Source organism: Arachis duranensis, chromosome 8 (genome assembly GCF_000817695.3).
Source record: "Arachis duranensis cultivar V14167 chromosome 8, aradu.V14167.gnm2.J7QH, whole genome shotgun sequence".
NCBI lineage: Eukaryota > Viridiplantae > Streptophyta > Magnoliopsida > Fabales > Fabaceae > Arachis > Arachis duranensis.
Genome location: NC_029779.3, coordinates 23,709,900 through 23,717,050, shown reverse-complemented (window position 1 = coordinate 23,717,050; position 7,151 = coordinate 23,709,900). Strand labels below are relative to the sequence as shown.

Below are 7,151 nucleotides of genomic sequence, written 5' to 3'. Positions count from 1 at the left end.
TAATAGAGATATTTTTTGAATTAGTATAATTATGAATTATTCATTAAATGCTAAGTATAATATTGTTATATAATTATAATTAAGATAATTTTCTGAAATAAATTTAAAAGAGATTAGTATAATTATAATAAAGAGATTATCTTAAATTAGTATAATTATGTATCATTCATTACATACTAATTATAATATAATTATATCAATTAAAGATAATTTTTAAAAATAATTTTAAAAGAGAGAAATAGTGCAATCATTTTGGAAAGAAAATGGGTTCACAAGAAAGTGACACCTCACTTTCATTAGTTGGGAAAAAATCCAGTTTTAGTATATTAAATAAATAGAAGTAGATTGGTGTAAATTATAATAAATTATATAACACTTAAAAAGAAAATAAAATGAATAAGAAGAAAATAAAAATAAATAGAATAGATAGAAGACTACAATAAAATAAATTGAATACTACTAGAAATAGAATTTTTTCAGACGAAAATTTCAAACGAAATTTATTCCGTCTGAATGACTTTTCATTTCGGACAAATTTGAGACAAATGTTGAACAACTTTTAGTGGAGACATTGCAATAATATATTCTGTCCTAAATTTGTCTAAATTTTGTCCCAAATTTTGGCGCCAAATTTTTTTTGGATGGCGCCTAAATTTTCATACAGATTAGCAACATATTTTGGACAAAAACTATAATTCGTCTGTATTCCATCTGAATATGCACAATAATTTCAAATGGATTTGGGACGTATTTTGAAAAATGTTAATTCTATCCCAAATTTGTTTATAATTAGTCTTAAATGCTTTTACTATAGCTTACCCTTTGAAGTAGCTAAAATTTTTTTCCGCAAATTTGGGATGAAAATAACATCATTTGTAAATTTTGTTTGAAAGTGCATCAGTTTTCAAACGAATTTCAAATGTTTATTGAAAAATTTTAACATTTAGTATAAAAGTATTGTTTATACTTTAAATTAATCTTTTATTTTTTAATTTATTCTTTTAATTATTTACGTTATGATAATTCAAAATTTAAGACAAATTGTATCTAAAAGAATCACATATAAAAATTTAAAAATAAATTATATCCAATCTTTTAAAAAAATAATACAAATAATAAATAAGAATAAAAAATCACGTAAAATGAAAAAATCGTATACTTTTCTCATATAAGATTAAGATATATTAAAAATTTAAAAAAATACAAATGAATACATCAAAGGCTTTTCGGCACCCAGCCCTTCATCTTCATCACTGCTATGAAAATCCTCGCACCCAATCCTCTCTCCGAGCCCTTCATCTTCATCACTTTTGAGAACCTTTGTTACTACTGAGAACCCTTGCACCCAGCCCTCTCTCCGATCCCTATCTTGCAGCCCTCCGTCGCACCCTCTCTTTCGCACCCTCTCTGTTGCAACCCTCGCACCCTAACCACAAGCCTCCTCCTCAGATTCGCAACCTCGCACCCTCTCTCGCAACCCTCCATCGGCGCTGCTCTGTCGGTGCACCCTGCATCGGCGTGCCCTTTCTCAATCAGCACTGTCTGTCGTAAACCCTAAACACCAAAGACATTGTTGCTTATCCCTCGATTGACGCTCAACCGTCACTGCCTATCCCTCAATCGGCGCTTAACCCTCACCATGAATAGTACAAGGTAACTATTTCTTCACTCCGTTTTTCTGTTCTTATGATAAGGGCCATTATTTTGGTTCCTTGGTTGTGAATCCATAATTGTAAGAACCGGATTGGACCGGCCAATTCGACCGAAAAATCAGTGAATCGGTCAGGTAGCCAGTCCGGTTGAAGTGTATGATCGAAGAAGGAAAAGAACCGGTGATAACTGGTTTGGATCGGACGATTTTGATAAAATCGGTCAACTTGAGGTTTTAAATACCGGCCGGTTCGTTTTGCTAATTTATATATATAAAAAAAACTAAATCCCTGATCTCTCAAACCTCGCCATCTTCATCTCTCAATCTCCCTCTCAACGAATGTTGTCGGCGAGTTTAAAAAACCGAACCGGTTCGATTTTTATTTTTTTAAAACTTCTCCCACGAAAACGACGACGTTCCCCCACTCTTCTTTTTGGAAAAATTAAAACCCTAAACGGAGCCCCATTCCCCTTGACTCTCTCTGACTCAATCTGACAACTCACAAGTCACAGAGGCAAAGCTCTCAGCATCTCATTCTCTCACTCAGTTTGTCACCGCCACCGCACGTCGCCGGTTTCTTTGCATCGTCTGTCGTCTCCTGTACATCTCCTTCACTGCGCCGTCGCCTATGTCCGTGGTTCGCCCTCACCGCGTTGGCGCATCTCCTTACTCTGTCAATCTCACAGTCCCAAAAGAACCACCAGCCACCGCCACCGCACGGTTGCTGCCACGATCATCGGCTCCTCTGCTTTGTCCCCGTCACTGCATCGTCGCCTCCAGAAGTCCTGTGCGTGTGTCATGTATTGTCGTCGACGCCGTTCTCTCTTCTCGTCGTTGGCTCGTCTGCATCTGCCGGTTCCTGCACCTTTGGCCTCCGTTCACGTCGCATTGTCCCTGCGGCTTCACTTCGTCCACCATGCTATGAAATATGAACCCTTGACTTCCCTTGTTTTCCAGGTCAGTTTTCCCCTTTTTTATTCTATTGGGGCTTGAGGCATAGTTCTGATTGATGGAGAATAAATGATTTTAGGGCTTGATGGACCTGTTGTGCAGCTATCAAAAGATCCGACGATGAGCTTCCAATTTTCAGCACCTGGTTAGTGAAGGTTCTCTTGCTGGATCTGGGTACTCCTTGCCTTATCTGCCATTGTAGGATTGGTCTTGTATGTTGTGCATCATAACCAAAATGAGGAAGAGGACAAATATCTTTTTGGAAAAATATTATTATGCATATTCTCTGTTTGATAATTTGTTTGTTATGTTTTGTTGATGAGTTTTTTAAATATTTAGAGTTTGATTATGATGAGGTTTGTGGTTGGTGCTTACTTTCATTGTTAACTTGGTGGGTATTGTGTTATTGTTTCTTCATTTTGCATTCTAACTTCTGATAATTGAATTCATGATATTTTGGTTCCCTGGGTGAATCTGTTCCTGTGTTGCAGATGTGAAATGAAAGTTTAAATTTTGGCATATTAAATTTAGGAATATGTTAGGATCCAATATTTTTACCGAAAAAAAAAACTGAGAATTGACTTCTTGTGAATCTGTTCCTGTGAATCTGTTCCTGTGTTGCAGATTGTGTATTATCAAGTTTAATTGTGCTTGCTACCTATGCTGTTGTGTATTATCAAGGTATTCGTTTATCTAATCTAATCTAATCTGATATAATTGATTCAATATAATTGAGTTTGTTGAGTGCTATCAATGTCGTCATTTACTTTGTTGCTGTTAAGTGGTACGTTTACAAAGAGAAAAGGTTTGCTGAGGTTGGTATCGAATTGGAAGAACAAGAAAACTTTGGTAACTTCCATTAATTAATTAATAGGAATTAATATATATCACAACGTAACTTTCTCTCTAAATTCAATTGTCTTCTTTTTTCTTTTTCTCTTTTTTCCCCTAATAACTGCTGGTTCTTGTATTACTATGCTAAAAACAAGAATATCTTCAAGTTAAATTTAAGTGCCAGCGTTATTGTTTGCCATGTAGGTAAGCTTGTAACCATAGTTTCTATGTGTATATATAAAGCATGTGGGATAGAGAAAATAGAAAGAAAGAAATGGTGAATAGTTTGCTCTGGAATTAAAGAATCTTGTTTAATTTGTACTCATCTAGCATTTTGTATTTTGTTCTCTTTCAAATGCATTAGTGAGCCTCACCAAAATTTATTCGATAATGCCTAGCAGAGAATCATATGTACACCATGTGATATAAAAGGGTTGCAGTGAAGGCAAAGCGTCTCGACTTTTTTATGTGTCTGGTGAAAAGGTTAGCTTTTATTGGGTTTCTTTCCTGCATCCTGGTATTGTAGTTTGAGATAATATTTGATTTCCTTGATGTGGGCACTGAAGTTTAACATTTGATTTGTGACTGTGCTTTGGGTTTAGAGTAAGTTAACCTTCTCTAATTTGGTTGCATTTATTTTGTTTTGTGTCGTGACAGAGCCTTGAGCAAATTGGTAACAGAGCAGAACGCCTTAGGATTAAATCAGATACATATTTATATTCAAGTACTGATATTGAGGTGAAAATATGGATTTCTTTTGATGAGTTTTGCTGCTAGCATTCTTCTTGCTATATTATTTTCTGTTTTATACATGGATTTTTATTGAAGTTATTGTCTGGGTCCTATTAAGCGATTATTTCATGTAATAGCCTTAACTTGCGAGAACTGTATGGTGAAGTCTAGATACTTGTATGCTTTTTATTTAATTTAGTTTTCAGGACATATTGAAGAAAGATCAGCTTCTTTCCCCTCGTGCTATGGTTGTTGATTCAATACAAACTCTTGATCCTATCAACACTGTTAGTAGTTTTCCTTCAACTCTATTAACACTTTTCTTTTTCTATCATTTGCTGATGTCTTTTGAATTTCTCATTTTGTTTTGATTTATGTATTCTTCAGTGGTTAGAGCAAAAAGTTAAGTTGAATGATGTTGAACACAAGTTAAAAGATCAAGGACGTCAACTAAAGGTTCAACAGAAGAGAATTGGTTCTACTAAAAAGACAATTCATCTTTGTATAAAAAGTTGAATCTCTCACTTCCTTCAACCTTGTCTGATCCTACAGAAGATGAGCTTGGGACAGGCTCTAGTGATGATGTGGATGATAACATAAGTGATTGATGTCAGGAGTTTTCTGATTTAGATTAAGAAATTTTTAGGTGAATTAGTTAGTACATTTTATTTTATTCTATTCATGATATTTGACCTTTTTAAAGGTTTTCTTTGTTTTAGTTTAAGTATTTTTTTCTTATTTTAGTTTGATTATATTTATGGACAAAAGTATTTTAATAATAAATATTTTTTTTAACTCTTTTATGGTAATTACTTTTTTCATAACTTTATTATGTGTTTATAATTTCGATGATGTAATATGAAAAAAATAATTATGATGGCCTTAATATAGAAAGCAGATCGAATACAATTTATTTCTAAAATATTTATATATTAAATAGCAAATTATTTTGTATGAAAATTGTTTGAAATATTATATTAAATTTGTAGAAAATTTGTGCGAAAATAATTTTTTGTTTTGTATGAAATTTGTTTCAAATATGTAAATTTTTTTAAATTAAATTTGTCTGAAATTTAATTGAAAATAAATATTTAATTTGTCTAAAATTTGTTCGAAAAAATTTGTTATATTTGACTAAATTCGTTAGAAATTTATCTGAAATAAAATATATTTTTTGTTTGAAATTTGTCTAAATTGAAATATTTTTACGTTTGAAATTTGTCTGAAATACATTGTCTTTATGTTGGCTAATTCGTCTAAAATACATTATAATAGTTAGAAATCTAGTAGATAAATGCCTATTCGAAATCTGTCACAAAATCGTCTGAAAAAAATTTCGGACGAAATTTCAGACAAAATGTAAATTAGCAACAAAGCTTTTTGGGACAAAAAAAATTCGTCCCAAATTTGTTTGAAAAAAAAATGTCTATAATTTGTTCGAAATTTATTTCAATTTTGTCTCAAAGTTCGTCCGAAAAAACCCTATAATGTGAGAGTTTTTTTTTGGTACATTTCATATTATATCCGTTTCGATAATAATAATAATAATAATAATAAATAATACGTCAACTTGATATCTAAGAAAAAATGATGAGATAAAATCATAATACAGTTCTAAAGTAAAAGCTTAAATTAGAACATAATATCATTACACAACACATATTGAAAGTAATTTCACACTACAATATACCACAAACAGGTAAATGACTTAAATTTAAATACGAAACATTTTTTATTCATGCATACATGATAACACCATGGTCTATAAATACTTCATAGATAACATATTTTATATAGCTCCAAATGATGAGCACGAAAGTTGGAGAGTGTGGTAGTTTGTGTCTACGATAATTGTCTTCTTGCAACGACGCCTCATAGGAAGAAAAAGAATTGTTGTAAAAGCTATTAAATGAAAGAGTAATTGGTAAACGAATGATATTTTCTTCTGGCATACATGATTTTTTATAGTGGTAAAATTAAAATGGAAGGAATTAAATTTTATATTTTTATATTAGGAATATAATTTGATATTTATCTTAATAAAATTATTATTATTATCAATATAAATGGGTTAACAACTTGCCACTAATAAAATCATTAGATAATGAATAAGAACTAGAAGAATATGAATATAATTAAAATAATATAATTAAAATATTTAAAAATATTTTCGATTGATAATTAGTTTAATGATGCATTAAATATTGATTTTATATAATTATAATAAAGATATTTTCCTAAATTAGTATAATTATGTATTATTTATTAAAATAATTAAAAATATTTCTGATTAATAATTGATAAGTAGTTTAATAATGTATTAAATATTGATTTTATATAATTAAAATAAAGATATTTTCCTAAATTAGTATAATTATGCATTATTCATTAAATGCATTCATTTTGGAGGGAAAATAGGTTTACAAGAAAGTGACACCTCACTTTTATTAGTTGGGAAAAAACTCAATTTTAGTATATTAAGTAGATTATTCATTAAATGCATTCATTTTGGAGGGAAAATGAGTTTACAAGAAAGTGACACCTCACTTTTATTAGTTGGGAAAAAACTCAGTTTTAGTATATTAAGTAGATATCAATATATTAATAGTAAATGGAGAAAAAATGTAATATTATATCAAAGAAATTTTTTTAAATCATAATTGTAATTTCTGATTGAAATCATAATTTAAGATAATTCATTTAGAGAATTCATAATTCAAACATAATTTTTATACACTTAATAGTTATATTCGAGTTAATACATTTAATATTATATTTAAAAAAACACGAACAATGCACATCATATTATTTATTTATTAATTAAATTATAACAATTCAAATTAATTTTAATATAATAATTTAAAATTATAATTTCAATTTTATCAGGTGCATGGCACGGATTATTACACTTGTAAATTATTAAAATGTATTTTTTTATATGTAGACATGTAACTATGAGAAAACATATGATTCGCAAATTCAA

General features: G+C 30.1%; 1 long non-coding RNA gene across 2 annotated transcripts; it reads left to right on the top strand.

Moving 5' to 3' along the window:
- Positions 1-2,123: 2,123 nt before the first annotated feature.
- Positions 2,124-4,963, top strand: LOC107461533 (uncharacterized). 2 transcript variants are annotated; one of them, XR_001586620.3, is made up of 6 exons: positions 2,124-2,608; positions 2,682-2,747; positions 3,227-3,283; positions 3,838-3,919; positions 4,094-4,455; positions 4,556-4,963. It is a non-coding gene; the product is annotated as an uncharacterized LOC107461533 (long non-coding RNA). The 2 variants fall into 2 exon arrangements; XR_001586621.3 differs by lacking the exon at positions 3,227-3,283.
- Positions 4,964-7,151: the final 2,188 nt, after the last annotated feature.